This window comes from Phyllobates terribilis, unplaced genomic scaffold, assembly GCF_046119375.1.
Source record: "Phyllobates terribilis strain yellow unplaced genomic scaffold, ASM4611937v1 Scaffold_9__5_contigs__length_417890890, whole genome shotgun sequence".
Taxonomy (NCBI): domain Eukaryota; kingdom Metazoa; phylum Chordata; class Amphibia; order Anura; family Dendrobatidae; genus Phyllobates; species Phyllobates terribilis.
Window position 1 is genome coordinate 120,405,007 of NW_027362769.1, and position 23,238 is coordinate 120,428,244.

Genomic DNA, 23,238 nt, shown 5'->3' on the forward strand with positions numbered 1-23,238 from the left:
TTGCTGGACACGGTCAGGTCTCTTTTTTTTGCACATAGATATTTTCCCAGATTTGGATAAGAACTGCATCAGAATCCAAAATGGGGACACGGCATTATGAGAGCATTTTTACTAAAGAAAGCAATTTTGATAACAGAACTATAAATGAAAAGTTAGGCAGTCTAAAGGTATGTTCACATGTTGCATTTTTTCAGCTTTTTTTCTCCTATTTTTTTACGCTCATTTTTGCAGCATTTTTACTTGCATTTTTTACCCATTAATTTGATTGGGTGAAGTGCACTGCAAAAACACTAAAAGAATTGACATGCTGCATCTCGGAAAAACGTAGTTGGGGTCAAAATAAGTGTGGAAAACAAAAAACGCAGTGTGTGCATGAGATTTCAGGAATCTCATTTATTATGCTGGTACTGTAAAACGCTGTGTATCTTCCCCACCAAAAATTCAGCAAAGATGTCACGTATGAACGTACCCTTATGATACATCATCAGATCATTTAGGAACAATTTCTTGAAGCGAAGGCATCTCTATAGTGGAGAACAATTGTACAACTTGCTAGGCATTTTAGACACTTATCTTCATTGCCCCAATTTTGTGTTAAAAGATGATCAATGGTTTTACCATATTTGGAATAAATTTCTGATGCCAATTTTTTCTAGACAATATAAAACTAGATATTAGTAAGACCAATGACGAACTTTAGACTAAACTTTCAACCAAATTCTACAGCATTTGGCTTTGTAAGGCCACAGCCCCACTATCAGTATTTGGTCAGTATTTTCTCTCAGGAGTGGGAGACAAAACGAGGAGTGGGTGATAAATGCAGAATTGGTGACTTGTTTCTATTACACCTTTTTTTCTGATTGTTACTCACCTGGTTTTGGCTCCCACTCCTGAGAAATACTGACCAAATACTGACCAAATACTGATTAGTGGGGCCGTGGCCTAAATCTCCAACTCTCTTTCGAGTTTTCTTTAGACAGTATCTTTTAGGCCTAATTCAGACCATGAATTCTGAACTGGCAGCAGGTCTCCTCAACAATTTTGCAGGCATATATGGGTATGAGGCTGTTGAACTGAGGTCAGGACACCCATGGCCAGTCTGATAGTCATGGTTCGAAAGCAGATTTTGATATATGAATGCCTGAATTTGGCCTTAAATACCTTAAATATATTCTTTCTTACACAGTAAGAACAAGAGCTCTGTAGTTTTTGCATGGAAATTACAAGGAGGCACATGCAGTCGTCCATGTGCCTTGCACTACTGAGCTGTAGACACTTTGAATAGCTGCACGATGCCTCTGTCTGGTGCTACTATTATGGGGTTATTCTCCCTTTAAGGCCACGGCCCCACTGTATTTGATCAGTATTCAGTCAGTATTTTTTCTCCAGAGTGGGAGCCAAAACCAGGTGAGCAACAATCAGAGAAAAGGGGTAATAGAAACAAGTCACCAATTCTGCATTCATCACCCACTCCTGGTTTTGGCTCCCACGCCTGAGAAAAAATACTGACCGAATACTGACCAAATACTGATAGTGGGGCCGTGGCCTAAAGGAAAGCATCAGATGAAATCTGGTGGAAATAATCTTAGCGTGCCTCTCTATAAAATCTGATACATACGTTCGGTCCTTATAATAAAAGTAAACTTTAATTATATTAAAGATAGATTTCTATTAGAAACCTAGGAAGCTGTATGTGACCATGTACATGTATGAGAACAGATCACGCACGGACGTTAAAGATGAACACATGGATGAAAATTAGAAAAAAAATTCATCCAAGTTTTCTGTATGAAACGTGGACAATTTTTCATATGCTCGTCTAAATATGAGAAAGTTGAGAAACTTTGACCAAACTCCGATGATAAAAACTGACAATCTGACCAAACTGATAAAAAAACACTGATGAAACTGAGACTGTTTTTTTTGCTTTTGGAAATGTCACTGACATCGATATGAGCCCTGATGCCGTAATTGTGCTATTTGAGTACTCAGTGTATTGATATGCACTATAGATATAGAATATAATAACTACTGGAATCAAATAATAAAGGTAAGTTCTTACCTTATATCCTCTATGTCAGTAACACCCCATATACCGGTAAAAGATGACGTGTAATGTTCAGCTCCTCCTCTGGTGCTTTTTTCTGGGTAATTTTGGATAATAAGTGGGTACTTGTGTATATAGAATAATTCCCAGTCCCCGTTATATTACAGTATGCCTGTGGAGACCAGCTCCACACTCTGTGCTCTTTCCTTCTCAGACATGCATTAATGGTGACAGCTGATTTTATTTTTGCTTCCATGTAAAAGGTGGACCTTGGGGGCTATTTTTAGGGCCTGAGTCCTGTTTGCCCAGTGCCAGACTTAATTACTGTCTCTAGAAACCTGTTAGAAAAGAAGACATGAACTCCCCCAATAGCAAAAAACAATTATTTTATATCTTCTGATGATCTCGTTGTCACTTCTATTGTTGAAACATAAGACTAATTATACGCGGTCGGGAGAGCTGGGACCACTGGTGCGCTCGCTACTGGCAGATTGGAGATTGGGGGGGGGTGAATCCCACAAGCTCTGGTATCACACTTTGATTTTACAGCAGAATTAGGCGCTGGTTTATATAGCTGTAAAGTGTTGCAGGGATTCTTAGTAAGTGAAGCTGTTGGTTTGTATCCCGCTGGCTGAACACGAGGCAGTGACAGGAGGCTTCACAGCAGCCTGATCTACAGGGCTTAAAGGGATTGTCCACTTTACCTTTATTTTAGCAAAAGTGTTGGGGACATGATTTTCTAGAATTTAATATATAAGCATTACCATCATGGTCAAAAATTTTGAGACTGAAAAATTCTGTTTTTCACAAAGTTTACTTCTTCATTATTTTTATACCTCTTAGGGTACGTTACCACGATGAGTATTTGGTGAGTTTTTGATGTTGCAGATTTTCTTCAGCATTTCTGCACCTATTAGATAAATTAGATCACTTGCGTTTTTTTCATCTGTTTAACGCTGTTTTGTTGCTGTGTCATGTTTTAAATAAAGCTGCTTTGATTTTGATACTTCCTAGTATTTGGCTTTCACTAAATTTTATTGATACAGTTATTTGTGTCTTTAGTATTTCTCCAGAGCAGAAATGTGCTAAACACGCGTCTGCAATTTTTACCTGCGGTGTTTCCGCGTCAAATGGAATTTTATGGGGAAAATCCGCACATATAACTCAGTGTACCCGCAAGAGAGATTAACTTTTTGTGGCTTTCAAACATGCACAATGGGCAAGAGATTTCTAAAAATCCCATCTGCAATGCTCAAACTGTCAGACGCTGCATATTTTGCATTGTGTGTTAACAATTCACCAAAAACACATTGCGGGAACTTAACTTAAGTATTTTATAAATTTTATGCACAAGTACATCTAATTTATGCAAAGACTCAATATTTACAGCGTTCACCCTCACTTTCTAAGACTTTTGCCCTTTGCCATGGCAGCTGGATCTCAGCTTCTGGGCCAAATCCTGACTGATGGCTGTCCATTGTTGTCTAATTAGTGCTTGGAATTCATTTATTTTTGTGTTTTTGTTTGCCCTCCTGCATTTTGAGGATAGACCACAGGTTTGCAATGTGATTGAGATCTGGAAAGTTTCCTTGCCATGGACCCAAAATGTCAATGCTTTATTCACCTGTGATGAGGGACCAGAACTTGAACCTGAACCCCATAGAAATTAATGAGGACCTGAACTTTGAGGTTGGAAAATCCCTATCTCTCCTCCCGGAACTCAAGAACTGTAAAATGGACTTCCAGGAGAAGTCCGTGTTCGGAGTTCAACACCAGACACTAGATCTCCAGTGATGATCAACCCTCAAAAAGCAGGTGGACAAAAAAAAACCACAGTAATTGTGATAAACTCCAAGTACTGATGAGACAGAAATGAGACACAGAAGCGGCAAAGTTAGTGAAAACCAAAATTTGTGTTAGTCTGTAAACTTTTTTTTACAACTGTACAGGTTTCCCTTCTGCACCTGTTCCTTCAGCCTTCCTCACAGCTCTCCTGTTCCCAAACTAGTTGTTGATGGAGGAGAATGTGACCAGCTCTTCTTCGCTTTTGATTTCAACTTCTCGCCTTTCAAGACATATAACATTTTTAGTATTCTGTTGATAGAATTGTACTAGGGCTGGTTTACTGTTGGGTGAGTTGTCGTTTTTATCATTTCCATTTTCACACCCATACTAATTTCTGATCTCTATTTATTTCATTTATTAAGAAGAAAAAAAAGCAGCAATTCTGCCATTTCATTTTTTTTCGGTTTAGCATTCACTACCTAGGATAAATATTATGAATTTAATTTTTATTAGTTGAGTTACGTACCAGGCAATATCAAATTTGTTAATTTTTTTTTTTTAGATTTTATATACACTTTGGGAAAAGGGGGCTGATTTGAACTTTCATATTTTCATTTAAATATTTACATTTTTTTTACACCTTTTTATTGGTCTTCCTAGAGGACTTGAATCTGCGATCATTTGTACAATGCACTGCAATACTTTACTATTACAGTGTAATGTAATATTACCAATTCTATAGGAGCCCAGCCAAAGGCATATAAACATGGAAGACTCTAGGGCTTTCTGTAGGTTCCTTGGCTATCAAGACAATGCTATTTGCACCCCACAATCATGTTGCGCATGGGAGTGTGGGTAAAGGGTGTTGGAAGGGATAATTTTTTACATTTCCAACCTCTTTTATGCCTATGTCGCAATTGACAGGTATCTAACGAGATAAAATGCTACAATATGAGCCAACTTGCAGCAGATATACTTGGGTGCCAGCTAGTGCCAGCTATATAACTAAGCTCTGTTGTCTGCTCCATACATGCAGTGAGCATATTCAGTGTATAGGAAAAGCATGGCACATGGGAAAGTTGTTTTTTCACTTGGAGGAAGCTGATGGACAGTTCTGGTCACATGTTCCTCCAACAGCAGCTTTTTTGAGAACAGGAGAGCTGTACAATCTGTGAGGAAGGCTTTACTAACAAGTGCCTGAGGAGAATTTGTAATAGTAGTATATTAATAGCCTAGGTAAGTCCTATAAGTTTATGGGAGTATAATACGTATCAAGTCGAAAGAAGCTGAAGAAGCTACTATGCAAAACGCGCGTTAGGGGGGCTCTAGTTTTGGTAAATATATTATGCTTTCTTGATTTGAAGTGTCTTGACTTAGAAGTGTATACTGGCCTGCTTTCATCTCCTTTAGGGTTTAATTAAATGCACTTTGCACCTTATATACTCATACCTACCCTTATAAGTGAAGCAATATATGGTTTACAGCTGCCACTATTGTTGCACTTTTGTAATTTGATTACTGTTTCATCTGATCACACTGGAGATAAATTATTGATTTTCACTATCTGTATTATAATCACTCACTAATACTTACATATATATTTTTTTATAGGAACTCATATGTGACCTTTTGTTTACACATTTAATTGTTCTCAGTGTTTATTTAAATGTTTTTTGCACTTTATACTAACCCTTACATATGGAGTAATTCCACATAGTCTACAGCTGCCATTACTGCTACATTCTTGTAATCTGAATGCTATTCCATGTTGTTTCTTACTGGAGGGTGATAGTGTGTAGCAAACTGTTGATGTTGATTACTCATATGTATTTATTTATATATCTCCATTGTTATTATCCATTTATATTCTGCATATATTTCTCCATATGGCCTCATATGTATTTATACACTTCGCATAGCATTTATTGAGTATTGTACCATCTTTTACCTATGACTTGTTCATTTGCAGTAGATTCCCTTTTTTTAATGTTTTTACTTAGTATGTCATTTGAATATATGTTCAATAAAAAGATTATATTTTATTAGATCTTTTATCATTATTTATGAGAGTTTCCTTTTCGGCTTCATAGTAATATATTAGTAGGTACCACAAAATTTGGTATTCATCAACCTTGTTAAAATAAATCTAAAGCGGCCAACCCCTATAAGCTTCCAAGAAAAAGTTTACAAGTGCAACTTTTTGTGACGGTTTCAAGGTCACTGGCAACTTGCTCTTCCTGGCCAACCTGAGGAAAGTAGGAGGGTTGCAAGTGTTGGTGAAAAAAAAAAAAGATGATTTTTGAGGTTCTTCTAAAGGGTATTTGGATGTTATTGTAAAGTCGTATGGTAAATAAAAGCATACTCTGTCAATCAAGTATAATGATGGTAATTTAGCATCTGCAAGACCTATTTAGAGAAATTTATTAAAATAAATAGGCAGGGGAGAAAAGATCATTAGTTCTGTTTGGTGGACCAGCATTGACCACCATTGCAAGATTGACTAAGTGGACCCATAGTTACAAGAAATCACCTTATATTTCACATTGTTGAAGGACAATAGTATATGTTGTTGCCAGAACATTAAAAAAGAAAGTCAATTATTATTATAATGAATATTTGGGATTTATTTTTTGTATTTTCTTATTGAGCTCCCAGAATGATACATTAGCAAGGGTCTATAGATATTATGTTTGAAGTGTACATTCACCAGCAAATGTGTTGGGTTGCCATCCACTGGTACCTTGGTATACCATAACTTTTGTTTTGCTGGGCATAGAAGTATATTTTTAATTATTTATTTATTTATTTTATTCACTTATATAGTGCTATTAATTCCACAGTGCTTTACAGACATTATCATCACTGTCCCCATTGGAGCTCACAATCTAGATTCCCTATCAGTATGTCTTTGGAGTATGGGAGGAAATCCACACAAACATGGGAAGAACATACAAACTTCTTGCAGATGTTGTCCTTGGTGGGATATGAACCCAGGACCCCAGGGCTGCAAAGTAACAGTGCTAACCACTGAGTCATCCTGCTGCCCAATTACAATGGTAGTTTTTGGCTAACTGGATGGATGAGATAAATTTGCATACCTCAAAGGTATTTATCAAGACTTACTATATTAGTATCTAATTAATTTGAATTGAGTTTGGAGGGTGACTCCCTTTAATAAATCACAAAAAGGGCTCATTCACACTGGCATATAATATAGAAGAGGGCAATGCGAGAAAATCAATGTTATTCAACGAGACAAAGTTGATCCGCAAAAATTGCAGCATGCTGCGATTGGCAGCGTATCTTGCACAGCGTGCACCCATCCAAGTCTTGCAAAACATCGGACTGCACTAACATGTCATCCGAGTGCAGTCCGATATACGCCAAGACAGGCAATACAGAAGATGGAGAGATTAGTCTCTCCTTCTCCTCCGCAAAACTTGCAAAACATCGGACTGCACTAACATGTCATCCGAGTGCAGTCCGATATACGCCAAGACAGGCAATACAGAAGATGGAGAGATTAGTCTCTCCTTCTCCTCCGCACCTGTGATCCGATTCCGGCATGCAAGAGGATCGGAGCTCAGAGCACTGACACTCAGCTCCTGCTCGCAGCAGAGTTTGAACCAAGTGTCATCAATAAATCACATCCAATGCTCTTGCATCTGATGCTATACGCTAATGTGACCCCAGCTTTGGGGCTTGTGCTCACGACCATAAAAATCATATGGATAGCAACTAAATAATGATGGATAGTACTCATCCCATGTTATTCTATGGGGCCATGCAGATGTCCGATTTTTTGCTTGGACAGAGTCGATCCGAGGAAAAAATTGCAGCATGCACAAGTTGCATCTGATTATAAGATGGCACTCACCTATTTAACTCTATGGATCTGTGGAAAAAATTGTACCGCACTTGGATGACATCTGAGTGTGGCCCAATTTTTGCAGACTGACAGAATGAAGAAGGTGGAGAAACTTTTTTTTTCTCCACCTCCAAGAAAATTGGATCACACTTCAATGATACTCTGATCAGAGTTTTATCAGAGTGTGAGTAGCATAATCAGACCGATTTTCTCAGATGAGAAAAAAAACGGTGGTGTGACCGACCCTGACCTAACCTGCAGAAGTTTTTCTGTTTTTCTGAAAGCCAATCGAAAGATCCATATCTGTATGTAGTGTTTATGCAATGATTGACATCCCTGCTGCTTCATCCTTATTTCCACTGGAGGGAGGCAATAGTCTGAAAGTGATAGCGACATCCGTCATTGAGACTGCCATCAAGATTTTGCTGGATTGTGGTTGTCAGGACTCGGAGTTATTATAGCTAATTAGCCCTGACATCATATAAGTGACTGTCCGACTAGCCTGACGTGACTATATTTCTATGTACCCAATATTGTATTCCATCCATGCTTTATTCCCCTGCAAGTGTTCACAGTCAGCCTAAGCTTTTAGCTCCTTCCTATAGGAGTCTAAGGGGCAACGTTTCTCCTTGTGGAAAGTGACAACCCAGGCTTGGCATGTCAGAGTGATGAGACTTACAGTATTAGCCATGCATGCTCCTCTGGGACTAGAACTAGACTAGTGCTCTGGGACTAGAACTCTAGTGCCACCTATTGGAAGCAGCGATTCTAAAAGTCAATATTGAGGTTTCGTGTAGATTTTAGCTCCCCCATTTAATTTACCGTATTTTTTGGACTATAAAACGCCCTTTTTTCCTCCAAAATTTTGGAGGAAAGTGGGGGGTGCGTCTTATAGTCCGAATACTATATACATGGCTGTGGTGGTGGTGGGTGTGGGGGAGCGGCAGTGGGGGATCAGCGTGGCACAGGAGGCAGCAGCCGCCTGCTGCAGCCTACGCAGTGTCCGCTACTAAACAAAATGAATATTCCCTGCTCCCCAGGCCCATGGGCGTGGAGAGCAATGAATATTAATTTTTCTTAATAGCCGGCACACTGTACTGCAGCACGGCTCCTGCTGCGCTCTGCGGTCTGTGTGCCGGCTATTAAAGCTCATGAATATTCCCTACAACCCACTCCCATGGGTTGTAGTGAATATCCATTTCATTAAAAGCAGGCACACTGACCACAGAGCTGCAGCAAGAGCCACGCTGCGGTACAGTGCGCTGGCTATTAAAGAGACTGAATGGTCACTGCTCCCCATGCACAGAGTCCCGGCATGGGGAGCAGTGACTATTCCAGCACAGCGTCTCACACTGTGTGAGGGCATATGGCAGGGACGCCATGCGCACCCTGTCATGCGCAGCTCACACAGTGAGAGTGTCGGCAGCAGAGCGGGATGCAGTGCTGGAGGAGAGAGGAGGTGAGTATGATTGTTTATTTTTTTTTGTAGGCAGCGTGATAGGATCTCAGACGGTGCCATGCATACCAGGATGGGGGCTCAAGAGGTGCCATGCATACCAGGATGGGGGCTCAGAGGGTGCCATGCATACCAGGATGGGGGCTCAGAGGGTGCCATGCATACCAGGATGGGGGCTTAATGGGTGCCATGCATACCAGGATGGGGGCTCAGAGGGTGCCATACATACCAGGATGGGGGCTCAGAGGGTACCATACATACCAGGATGGGAGCTCAAGGGGTGCCATGCATACCAGGATGGGGGCTCAAGGGGTGCCATGCATACCAGGTTGGAGGCTCAAGGGGCACCATGCATACCCGGATGTGGGGCTCAAGGGGTGCCATGCATACCAGGATGGGGGCTCAGAGGGTGCCCTGCATACCAGGATGGGGGCTCAAGAGGTGCCATGCATACCAGGATGGAGGCTCAAGGGGTACCATGCATACCAGGATGGGGGCTCAAGGGGTGCCATGCATATCAGGATGGGAGCTCAAGGGGTGCCATGCATACCAGGATGGGGGCTCAAGGGGTGCCATGCATACCAGGATGGGGGCTAAAGGGGCACCATGCACACCAGGATGGGGGCTCAAGGGGTGCCATGCATACCAGGATGGGGGCTCAGAGGGTGCCATGCATACCAGGATGGGGGCTCAAGAGGTGCCATGCATACCAGGATGGGGGCTCAAGGGGTGCCATGCATACCAGGATGGGGGCTCAGAGGGTGCCATGCGTACCAGGATGGGGGCTCAAGGGGTACCATGCATACCAGGATGGGGGCTCAAGGGGTGCCATGCATACCAGGATGGGGTATCAAGGGGTGCCATACATACCAGGATGTGGGCTCAAGGGGTGCCATGCATACCAGGATGGGGGCTCAAGGGGTGCCTTGCATACCAGGATGGGGGTTCAGAGGGTGCCATGCATACCAGGATGGGGGCTCAAGGGGTGCCATACATACCAGGATGGGGGCTCAAGGGGTGCCATGCATACCAGGATGGGGTATCAAGGGGTGCCATGCATACCAGAATGGGGGCTCAAGGGGTGCCATGCATAACAGGATGGGGGCTCAGAGGGTGCCATGCATACCAGGATGGGGCTCAAAGGGGGCCATGCATACCAGGATGTGGGCTCAAGGGGTGCCATGCATACCAGGATAGGGGCTCAAGGGGTACCATGCATACCAGGATGGGGGCTCAAGGGGTGACATGCATACCAGGATGGGGGATAAAAGGATGCCATGCATACCAGGATGAGGAATCAAGGGGTGTCATGAATACAAACATGGGGTATAAAGGGGTGCCATGCATACCAGGATGGGGGATAAAGGGGTGCCATGCATACCAGGATGGGGGATCAAGGGGTACCATGCATACCAGGATGGGGATGAGGGTCAGGTATACCAGGATGGGATGGAGGCCACTTATACCAGGAAGGAGGGGCCATACATACCAGGATGGAGGATATTAACAGAATTGGGCGACATTACCCCAATACCAGTGTCAGCAGCAGACCCCCTCCCCCCATAACAGGGCATCATGACCACATTTTTTGCTTACATTTTTTTTCCTATTTTCCTCCTTTAAAACCTAGGTGCGTCTTATGGTCCGGTGCGTCTTATTGTCTGAAAAATACGCTATTACAAAAAAATCTGCAATAAATTCAAAACCATACCACAACATAATTTGACATATTGTGGACTTGCATCACAGATCAGATTCCACTTGGAATTTTTCAGGCGGTATTTATTGAAATCTTGTCTAATTGGTGGATACTGAATGTCACTGTGGATTTTCTATTTAATGGTCCGAATGGAAAATCCAGAGGAATTCTGGTACATGTGAACAGTACCCTAACAATTGATAATGAAGAGGAGTCTATATTTGTTATGCACTAATACAGGAATGAATATATTAATAAGCGTATAGAAATTAATAGTTCACATATATTGGTGTGTAAGTATAAAAGTAATAGAACAAACAGATGGTATTGTTGATTCCTAGAAAGAAACATTGCATTTTTAACTAACTTTCTGTTTCTCCACCTTGTGGTCATAAGTTGTACATTATTTTTCCCCATTATATTTATTATATTGGACCACTTAGTATAGTGGGGGGAAAACTCTAGAAAGGTGTCTTTAGTGCCAATATACCATCACAAAAAAAGTTCACATTTGGTAATGCAAAAACATATTTTGACTGCATTTCCCCTTTAAAAATGGTGACATCCAACCCTTCACCCATCGGTGCTAGTCATTTCCCCTATTACTGCAACATTAAAATATATTTTAAAAGTGGCATGTCTGTTCCACATTTATAACTTTTTCAAGAAAGTAGCTAGAGATTGACATGCTGAAGTAGTACTCTGAATCTTGATTGCTGACCTCCACTTATTTTATGCAACGTTATCGAAATGTCCTTTCCATTAGACTCTAGAACTCTTCTCCAGTAGTGATACAGTGACATGCGGATTATAAATTACAGCTAATCATTCATGTTTTGACACAGGTATAATTTTATTTTCTGCCGGTGCCCTTTTCATCTTTAATTTTCATGCTTTATGCTTTGCTAGTAACCAACCGTGCACAAAGCCCCAACCTTCTTGAAGTATCTCGCTGCGGAAAGATTTCCAGCATGCCCACCTGCATATTTTAACTCTCCGAACATATCCCACTGTATATACCGTAGCAACAAAGTTTGTCTACTATTAATTTAATCTTAATGTTATTAATTAGATGTAAATCTGCTGAAGAGAAATAAAATGATTTTTCTTTGTAAATGTTTTAACAATTCTTTGTTTATTATTAATTATTTTCCAGGCATTGCAAAGTTATATATTGGTAATAAATACTTTTTTTTACATTGTTTTTCTCCCTTTCCCAAGAAAATATGGTGAGGTGCAGTGTCATTTTCCAGGTTAAGATCCTTTAGAACCACTAAAGCAGGATCCCGTACACTAGATTCACACAGTGTGTGTACCGGACTTTCCCTGTCTGAGCCCTTCTGCTCCCAACCCACATATTCAGATAAGAATTTTTGTACACAGACTATTTAAAGGGAATCTGTCAGCAGCTTTTTCTACCTGATCTGAGAGCTGCACGATGTAGGCAAAGAGACCCTGAATCCAATGATGTATCACTTAGTTTTCTGGGTGCAGCAGTTCTGACACAATCAGAGCTTTTAGATTCAGCAATGCAGCAGAGCTGAGAAAGCTAACCCCGCCCACACCAGGCTCTGTATACACATTGTCTATTGAGAGTGAGTTGCTTATCACAGGGAACCCTTTCCTTTCTGAGAGTGGTTGCGATAGACCGAATTCTATTGTACTTTTTTTCTTGCTGCATTTTTTTTGCACTTGAGTGAAGAAATTCAATTTCTAGGGATTTTAATAAAAATTCTTCACAGAGCATTGTCCTAACACTGCTGTAGGTGTAATAAAATACCAAGTGAACTTAGACCCATCGATATCAACAGACAAGTTAAAGGCTTATACCAAAAGTTGAACGTTATATACCCTACCATAGGATAGGGCATATCTTACTGGTTGTTGGGGGTTTGAGCGCTAGGACCCCTCCCCTGGTGATCCTGAGAATGAAAGCCCAGAATTAAAGAAATGGAGTTGTGTATGCTCAACCTCTGCTCCATTTACTGTCTGTGGGATTGCTGGAAATCACTCTACTGTACTCTGCGCTCTCCAGCAGTGCCATAGACAGCGAATGAACTGAAGGTCAAGTATGTTCATCCTCGGATCTACAACCCCCTTCTTAGGATTACTGGGAGTCCCTTCACTAGTCAATAAATTATTCCCTATCGATAGGGCATAGCTTTCAATTCTGGGAATACCCATTTAATGGAATCTTTCCCCCTTTTCTTACCCAGTGGAGGTTGAGTTAAACAGAACTGAACCTAAGAGTAGAGATGAGTGAATCGTTTCTAAATTAATTGAATTCGCTCCAAATTTTCCCCAAAAATTTGCATTCTTAGAAATCCGAGTAATATATTTTTGGTGATTTGATTGACACAAATTCCAAAAAATGTTGGCCTGACATCTGCCATTTTGCTGGATTCTGAGCTCAGACTCCCCACTGACTAGGACCTACGTGGTCATGTGGGACATGATGTATGTCACTGACATAGTGGGGAGCGGCAGCAGAGCCTATAATAGTACAACATAAGAGTTTCTTGGGTTTTTTCCCGCCGGATTCGATTTGCACCAAATTTATTGGATGATTGAATTTGCACCCTCCCTCTCCCTTTTTCCAAATTGAGTTATTTTTCCAGAATAGAATTCGGGGAAAATTTACTTTACTCTACATAAAAGACCATATATCATATAATATATTTTATATAGGTAATTGTAATATTATCTCTTGTACTGCTGTATAGCGCATACATAAGTGTAATCTATGGAAACTCAATGCCCTTTTTTCTTCTGTTCACTGACTTTACCTTTTGTTTACTCTGCAATGTGTCCCTCTGGTAGATGTGTTATATGTCTGCTAATTGTAAGTGATAGCCACTAATTGTTCTCCATGGATCCAGCCATCAGTCTAGAAGCTGGGATGGTAAATATCGGAGCTACTACAGAGAAAGTAAGGTAGTGTGGATTTTAGATGTTACAAGAGAAAGTCAGTGGTTCATCATTCACAATTCCCAAGATATTTGAGGATGTAGTCCACTTCCTAATCTTGCTTGTTGGACATAAAAATCAAAGTCTAACAACTGCAGGTCTTGTCTCCAGTGATAATATAAACTACTGTGTACATTACTGTTACGAGCATCTATCTATCCCATATCTATCTACTGTTTCTATTTACAGTGAAGGAAATAATTATTTGATCCCTTGCTGTTTTTGTAAGTTTGCCCACTGACAAAGACATGAACAGTCGATAATTTTAAGGGTAGGTTAATTGTAATATTAAGAGATAGAATATCCCCAAAAAATCAAGAAAATCACATTGTATAAATTAGATAAATTTATTTGCATTTTGCAGAGAGAAATAAGTATTTGATCCCCTACAAACCATTATGAGTTCTGGCTCCTACAGACCAGTCCTAATCAACTCGCTACTTGCATTAAAGACAGCTGTCTTACATAGTCACCTGTATGAAAGACTCCTGTCCACAGACTCAATTAATCAGTCAGACTCTAACCTCTACAACATAGGCAAGACCAAAGAGCTTTCTAAGGATGTCAGGGACAAGATCATAGACCTGCACAAAGCTGGAATGGGCTACAATACCATAAATAAGACGCTGGGTGAGAAGGAGACAACTGTTGGTGCAATAGTAAGAAAATGGAAGAAATATAAAATGACTGTCAATCGACATCGATCAGGGGCACCATGCATAATCTCACCTCGTGGGGTATCCTTGATCATGAGGAAGGTGAGAGATCAGCCTAAAACTATACGGGGAGAACTTGTTAATGATCTCAAGGCAGCTGGGACCACAGTCACCAAGAAAACCATTGGTAACACATTATGCCTTAAAGGTTTAAAATCCTGCAGTGCCTGCAAGGTCTCCCTGCTCAAGAAGGCACATGTGCAGGTCCGTCTGAAGTTTACCAATGAACACCTGGATGATTCTGTGAGTTATTGGGAGAAGGTGCGGTGGTCAGATGAGACAAAAATTGAGCTCTTTGGCATTAACTCAACTCGCCGTGTTTGGAGGAAGATAAATGCTGCCAATGGCCCAAAGAACACTGTCCCCACTGTCAAGCATGGAGGGGGAAACATTATGTTTTGGGGGTGTTTCTCTGGGGGCACAGTACTACTTCACCGCATCAGTGGGAGAATGGATGGAGCCATGTACCGTAAAATCCTGAGTAACAACCTCCTTTCCTCCGTCAGGACATTAAAAATGGGTCGTAGCTGGGTTTTAAAGCAAGACAATGACCCAAAACATACAGCTAAGGCAACAAAGGAGTGGCTCAAAAAGAAGCACATTAAGGTCAAGGCGTGGCCAAGCCAGTCTCCAGACCTTAATCCCATAGAAAACTTATGCAGGGAGTTGAAGCTCCGAGTTGCCAAGTGACAGCCTTAAAATCTGAATGATTTAGAGATGATATGCAAAGAGGAGTGGACCAAAATTCCTCCTGACATGTGAGCAAACCTCATCATAAACTACAAAAAACGTCTGACTGCTGTGCTTACCAACAAGGATTTTGCCACCAAGTATTAAGTGTTGTTTGCAAGAGAGATCAAATACTTATTTCTCACTGCAAAAGGCAAATAAATGTATCTAATTTATACAATGTGATTTTCTTGATTTTTTTTTGGATATTCTATCTCTCAATGTTAAAATTAACCTACCCTTAAACTTATAGACTGTTCATGTCTTTGTCAGTGGGCAAACTTACAAAAACAGCAAGGGATCAAATAATTATTTCCTTCACTCTATTTATCTATCTATCTATCTATCTATCTATCTATCTATCTATCTATCTATCTATCTATCTATCTATCTACAAGAAAAAACCTGACCAGCACTTCCATATAATGTGAACAGGTGCACGCTGCAATGACTGCATAACATACAAAAAGAAAGCACAGCAGCACACTGTAAGGGCCAATATATATGCAAACACTAAAAGCATATGATCTAAGCTACATTTTTGCAAAATAAGATGTACTTATAAAAGATTGTACTTACAAAAAATGAAGGTTCTTAGCGCATAAACTGGCCAATTCATGTGTGCCCATCAACCGCGGCAAGGTGACCTTGGCCCGCTGATCTCCCGACAGCAAGTGTGGACGGAGGACCGAGGAGCGACGCCGCCGGTCGGGATGCTTCTGCTGCGAGTAGCCGCTCATCTCCCGGCTTCTCGCAGCAGAAGGAGCCGCTCAGGCAGCGCCTCTCCCTGGTCCTCGCTAATACGGAGCCGCACAAGCAGCGAGATGGGCGGCAAATTGAAACGCCGCTCTGCTGATTGGTCGCGGTGGCCAGCCGCGACCAATCAGCGAGATGGCCGGGAAATTTAAACGCCGCTCTGCTGATTAATTGCGGCCGGCCACCACGACCAATGAGCGAGATGGGCGGCAAATTTAAATGCCGCTCTGCTGATTGGTCGCGGTGGCCGGCCGACCGCGACCAATCAGCGAGATGGGCGGCAAATTTAAACGCCGCTCTGCTGATTGGTCGCAGTGGCCGATCGCGACAAATCAGCGAGATGGGCGGCAAATTTAAACGCCGCAGTGCTGATTGGTCGCGGTGGCCAGCCGTGACCAATCAGCGAGATGGGCGGCAAATTTAAACGCCGCTCTGCTGATTGGTCGCGGCCGGCCACCACGACCAATCAGCGAGATGTCCGGCAAATTTAAACGCCGCTCTGCTGATTAATCGCGGCCGGCCACCGCGACCAATCAGCAGAGCGGCGTTTAAATTTGCCGCCCATCTCGCTGATTGGTCGCGGTCGCCGGCCGCGACCAATCAGCGAGATGGCCGGCAAATTTAAACGCCGCTCTGCTCATTGGTCGCGGTGGCCGGCCGCGACCAATCAGCGAGATTGGCGCTAAATTTAAACACCGCTGTGCTGATTGGTCGTGGCCGCCGGCGACCGCTACCAATCAGCAAGATTGGCGCCAAATTTAAACACCGCTCTGCTGATTGGTCGCGTCTGGCGTCAGCGACCAATCAGCGAGATTGGCGCCAAATTTAAACAACGCTCTGCTGATTGGTCGCGGACGGCAGACGCGACCAATCAGCGAGATTGGCGCCAAATTTAAACAAGCTCTGCTGATTGGTTGCGGTCGCCGGCCGCGACCAATGAGCAGTATTAGCGCCAAATTTAAACCCCGCTCTGCTGATTGGTCGCGACCGCCGGCCACGACCAATCAGCGATTTTGGTGCCAAATTTAAACAACGCTCTGCTGATTGGTCGCGGTGGCCGGCCGCGACCAATCAGCAATTTTGGTGACAAATTTAAACAACGCTCTGCTGATCGCTCGCGGTCGCCGGCCGCGACCAATCAACAGTATTGGCGCCAAATTTAAACACCGCTCTGCTGATTAGTCGCAACCACCGGCCGTGACCAATCAGCGATATTGGCGCCAAATTTAAACACCGCTTCGCTGATTGGTCGTGGTGGCCGGCCGCGACCAATCAGCGATATTGGCGCCATATTTAAACACCGCTCTGCTCATTGGTCGCGGTTACCGGTCACGAATAACCAGCATTATTGGCGACAAATTTAAACACCGCTCTGCTGATTAGTCGCGGCCGTGACCAATCACCATTATTGGCGCCAAATTTAAATAACGCTCTGCTGATTGGTCGCGACCGCCGGCCGCAAACAATCAGCATTATTGGCGCCAAATGTAAACCCCACTCTGCTGATTAGTCGCGACCGCCGGCCGTGACCAATCTGCGATATAGGCGCCAAATTTTAACACCGCTTTGCTAATTGGTCGCGGTTGCCGGCCTCGACCAATCAGCGATTTTGGCGCCAAATTTAAATACCGCTCTGCTGATTGCGCCCGGTCAGCCGCATACCTATTCTAGAATACCCGATGCGTTAGAATCGGGCCAACATCTAGTCACATCTATAATAACGCAGTAAAAAAGCTGTGATTGATACAAAATTATGCGCAGATCGCAAAAAGTTCATAATAGTGCGTTTCTCACTTTTTGACCACGGCTCCACTATCAGTATTTGGTCAGTATTTTTTCTCAGGAGTGGGAGCCAAACCAGGAGTGGGTGATAAATGCAGAATTGGTGACTTGTTTCTATTATACCTTTTCTCTGATTGTTTCTCACCTGGTTTTAGCTCCCACTCCTGAGAAAAAATACTGACTGAATACTGAACAAATATGGGGCCGTGGCCTTTGAACTGAAGCCATCGCCACCACTATGGGTTATTAAATCACCAAAAATTTTTATGACTCAAATCGGTGTGCTGCCTCCATTTTTTTTAACTCTATCTATCTATCTATCTATCTATCTATCTATCTATCTATCTATCCCATATCTATCTATCTATCTATCTATCTATCTATCTATCTATCTATCTATCTATTGACCCATGGTGAAAGGGCGACGTTTCGTTCGACGTTTCGCTATTACTTTCAGATTCTTCTAGTGCTGCACATCTATTTTTCTATCTATCTATCTATCTATCTATCTATCTATCTATTTTTCTATCTATCTATCTATCTATTTTGTCTATACTTACTGGGCAAGTAAAGTTGCAGTATAAAGAACAGTTATGCTGTTTTTAATATGTTTTCAGTACTAAATTCCTTACTGATTTTAAGATCTCTGTTTGCAGTAATTGAAAAGGACACTTTATGGTTTACTTCCATTGGTTAAGATTAAGAATCATAAATATTTCCCACAACTCTTATTCTACTTGTTCACCAAGTCTAGATCTGTGCCCCCAACAAAGTGGTAAACAAGGTTGGCGGAGAATGAGCAAGTTTACGGTCATCGCCCCCTTCCAAATTTTCAGGGAGGGAGACCCATGAGGGTGTTAGAAAGATTAATGTGATAAACAAAACAGGAAAAAATATATAAAAAAATAAACATAAAATATATAACTACGGTATGTTCAGCCTTATAGAACAACTTTTTCACGTCTCACCATCTTTTCAAAAAGGAAAGAAAAGTTGCCAACATCAGACAAATTGAATTATTAAAATTTGCACTAGAAATTGCTCACAGCAGCAGTCATAGATTCTAGTGTTGAGCGAACATGCTCGACACTGCTCGGTACTCGCCCGAGCATCACGCTACTCGGGATGTTCGGCGAGCTCCGAGCATTTCCGGGTTACTCGGGCGGGAGCTCTGGTCTCCGCCCTGCATGTTTGGCGCTCTTTACAGAGCCAATGAACATGCAGGGATTGCCAGCCAGTCACTGTAATGCTGCAGCCATGTTGGTTGTGGGCATTACAGTGATTGGCTGGCCGCACAGCGTCACCTCGAGTATTTAAAACCGGGCGCCGCCATCTTGGACACAGTCGCTCCGGATTAGACATTATATCTGATTTAGGGAGAGATATAAACTGCGAAATAGTTAGTGTAGGGTCTGTAAAGGCTGCCAGAACAAACAAACAATCCTTTTCAGGACTAATATCCATCCCAGATACCAGGCAGGCAGGCTGTATAGGAGACACAGTGGTTATACCAGCAAATGCTGCATTACAGTCCTGTGTGCTCCTGTTGCTGAAATTGCTGGACTTAGCACCAGGTGTCGGGGGCCAGGAAAAATCCTTTTTTTTTCATCTAAATCCTCCTTTTTTTTTCCTCCTTCACACTGTACAAATACCCGTCTTATTAACCTTTTGGTGTGTCCCCCCCCCCCCCCCAAAAAAAAAGTGTGTCTCTGATTTTTCAGACACAAATATAACTGTTGAAAATAGTTTGGTGTAGGCTAGAGAAACAGAAGTGTTGTTTTGCACGTCCACAGTTCAAACCTCTGTATTATCCAGTTTGGGCCATTTGTATCTAAAAAAAAAACAGTTTGAGTGTGTCGCTCACTGTTCAGCCGCAAATCTATATATTGAAAAAAGTCTGGTATACCCCAGTAAACAATAACTGTGGTTTTGCCATCCCATGGTAAAAAATCTCTATTATTCAGGTTTTGGTATATTTTCCGTAAAGAAAAACAGTAGTGTCTCCTGACTGTTGTGACACAAAAATATATCTGTTGAAAATAGTCTTGTGTAGGACCGACATCCCAGTGTGGTTTCGCAGTTCCACGGGTCAAATCGCTGTACTATCCAGTTTTGGACCTTTGGTATCTAAAAAGAAAGCAGTTTGAGTGTGTCGCTCACTGTTCAGCCGCAAATATCTCTATTTAAAAAAGTGTGATATACCCCAGTAAACAATAAAATTGGTTTTGCCATCCCACGGTAAAAAATCTCTATTATTCAGGTTTTGGTATATTTTCCGTAAAGAAAAACAGTAGTGTCTCCTGACTGTTGTGACACAAAAATATATCTGTTGAAAATAGTCTTGTGTAGGCCCGACATACCAGTGTGGTTTCGCAGTTCCACGGGTCAAATCGCTGTACTATCCAGTTTTGGGCCTTTGGTATCTAAAAAAAAAGCAGTTTGAGTGTGTCGCTCACTGTTCAGCCACAAATATCTCTATTTAAAAAAGTGTGGTATACCCCAGTAAACAATAACTGTGGTTTTGTCATCCCACGGTAAAAAATCTCTATTATTCAGCTTTTGGTAGTTTTTTCCGTAAAGAAAAACAGTAGTGTCTCCTGACTGTTGTGACACAAAATATATCTGTTGAAAATGTCTTGTGTAGGCCCGACATCCCAGTGTGGTTTCGCAGTTCCACGGGTCAAATCGCTGTACTATCCAGTTTTGGGCCTTTGGTATCTAAAAAAAAGCAGTTTGAGTGTGTCGCTCACTGTTCAGCCGCAAATATCTCTATTTAAAAAAGTGTGGTATACCCCAGTAAACAATAACTGTGGTTTTGCCATCCCACGGTAAAAAATCTCTATTATTCAGCTTTTGGTAGGTTTTTCCATAAAGAAAAACAGTAGTGTCTCCTGACTGTTGTGACACAAAATATATCTGTTGAAAATAGTCTTGTGTAGGCCCGACATCCCAGTGTGGTTTCGCAGTTCCACGGGTCAAATCGCTGTACTATCCAGTTTTGGGCCTTTGGTATCTAAAAAAAAAGCAGTTTGAGTGTGTCGCTCACTGTTCAGCCGCAAATATGTCTATTTAAAAAAGTGTGGTATACCCCAGTAAACAATAACTGTGGTTTTGCCATCCCACGGTAAAAAATCTCTATTATTCAGCTTTTGGTAGTTTTTTCCGTAAAGAAAAACAGTAGTGTCTCCTGACTGTTGTGACACAAAATATATCTGTTGAAAATAGTCTGTGTAGGCCCGACATCCCAGTGTGGTTTCGCAGTTCCATGGGTCAAATCGCTGTACTATCCAGTTTTGGGCCTTTGGTATCTAAAAAAAAAGCAGTTTGAGTGTGTCGCTCACTGTTCAGCCGCAAATATCTCTATTTAAAAAAGTGTGGTATACCCCAGTAAACAATAACTGTGGTTTTGCCATCCCACGGTAAAAAATCTCTATTATTCAGCTTTTGGTAGTTTTTTCCGTAAAGAAAAACAGTAGTGTCTCCTGACTGTTGTGACACAAAAATATATCTGTTGAAAATAGTCTTGTGTAGGACCGACATCCCAGTGTGGTTTCGCAGTTCCACGGGTCAAATCGCTGTACTATCCAGTTTTGGGCCTTTGGTATCTAAAAAAAAAGCAGTTTGAGTGTGTCGCTCACTGTTAAGCCGCAAATATCTCTATTTAAAAAAGTGTGGTATACCCCAGTAAACAATAACTGTGGTTTTCCTCTGCCACGGTTCTAATCTACTCTTTATTACCCTTTTTCCATTGATAGTGCAAGTGTAAGCTATTTTACTTCATTTACAATGGGCAAGGCGCATGGCAAGGGACATGGAAGTGGACGTTCTGGTGATGGTTCGTGCAGAGGACGGGGCCGTGGCCAAGGTGAAAATGTGCCACAACCAACAGCCACATCTTCTCGCTCCCACTTCTTGACCGAATTACTAGGGAAGCACAGAACAACACCAGTATTGAGAACTGATCAGTGTGAACAGGTTATTAATTGGATAGCAGATAATACTTCCAGTTACCTGGGCACCACCACCTCCGGTCTGTCTTCCACACAGTCAACTCTTAGTAGCCGTGAGTCTCGACCGCATACTCCTCCTCACCCTGATGTTCCTTCCTCCCACCATGCCGAGTGTCGTCAGACAGCAAGTAATCCCACACTTGGACACTCTGAAGAGCTGTTCACTGGTCCATTTCCATATTTGGGCCCCTCGCCTGATACGCATGAAGTGGTGGAAGAGGAGATCCCATGTTGCAATGCCCAAATATTTGAACAGCCACGGCCACAGGAAGTCGACGTTGGCAATCTGTCACAAGAGGTGGACAATGATAAGACACAATTGCCAGGAAGTGAGGAGGAGGATCGTGGTGCGCAAGTGGAAGAGGAGGAGGTGGTGGATGATCTAGTAACTGACCCAACGTGGAAGGAGGACATGCAGAGTGAGGCCAGCAGCACACAGGGGGAGGGAGGCAGAGTACCCCAACAGGCAGGAAGAAGCAGTGTGGTGGCCGCAGACAGAAGGCAGGCAACCGTTCCCCGTAACACCAACACGAGGGACGTTGCCAGTACAAGCGGTAGGTCTTCCAGAGTCTGGAATTTTTTTAAAGACTCTGCTGATAACCCCAAAAAGGCCATATGTTCCACCTGCCATGCCAGCATCAGCAGGGGTGACAAAACTACCAGCCTGACCACCACCAGCATGATCAGGCACATGGCAGCAAAGCACCCGACTTTGTGGGGCGAAACCCAGGGTCCACGACCAGTGTCAGCGGGTGTCACCACTGCTTCTTCCACTGTTGTGCGTGAAATAGAAACCCCTGTTGTGTGTGCAAGGCAATCCCCTGTCCATACTGCATGTAAAGATGCCCCCTCCTCTCAGTCTTCACTTGTTATGGCAGTTTCTCAAGAAACAGTATCAACGTCCACGTCCACGTCCCAACGCAGCGTTCAATTGTCCATATCCCAGACCTTTGAACGAAAGCGGAAATTCGCAGCTAACGCCCCACAGGCCACAGTCCTAAATTCGCACAATCACGACTGCTTGCGTTGGAAATGCTGCCTTTTAGGCTGGTGGAGACGGAATCCTTCCGCAATCTTATGGCGGTGGCCGTCCCTTGGTACTCGGTCCCCAGCAGACACTATTTTGCCCGGTGTGCCATCCCCGCACTACACAAACAAGTGTCCCAAAGCATCTGCCGTGCCCTCAACAACGCAGTTACTGGGAGAGTCCACCTGACAACGGACACGTGGACAAGTGCTTGTGGCCAGGGACGGTACATCTCTCTGACGGCACACTGGGTAAACATTAGAGATGAGCGTTGTTCTACTCGAACTGTTCGCCAATCTCAAATTCGAGCTGTTTTGGGCGGTGTTCGAGCCGTTCGGCGAACACGAACAATTTGAGAAAAATTCGGCTGTTCGAGGTTATGTTCGATAACTGTTC

The 23,238-nt window shown here is 42.7% G+C and overlaps 1 protein-coding gene across 4 annotated transcripts in view; it reads right to left on the reverse strand.

Moving 5' to 3' along the window:
• XIRP2 (xin actin binding repeat containing 2) overlaps positions 1-23,238 on the reverse strand; it is a 238,766-nt gene that overhangs the window by 188,987 nt on the left and 26,541 nt on the right. Inside the window, exon 1 of one of the 4 annotated variants that reach the window (XM_073647015.1) lies at positions 2,063-2,281. The exons of the other annotated variants lie outside the window; for them this stretch is intronic. The gene's annotated coding sequence lies outside the window, so the exon portion shown is untranslated. Of the gene's footprint in view, positions 1-2,062; positions 2,282-23,238 lie in introns of those variants that run through there. 4 annotated transcript variants of the gene reach the window in all.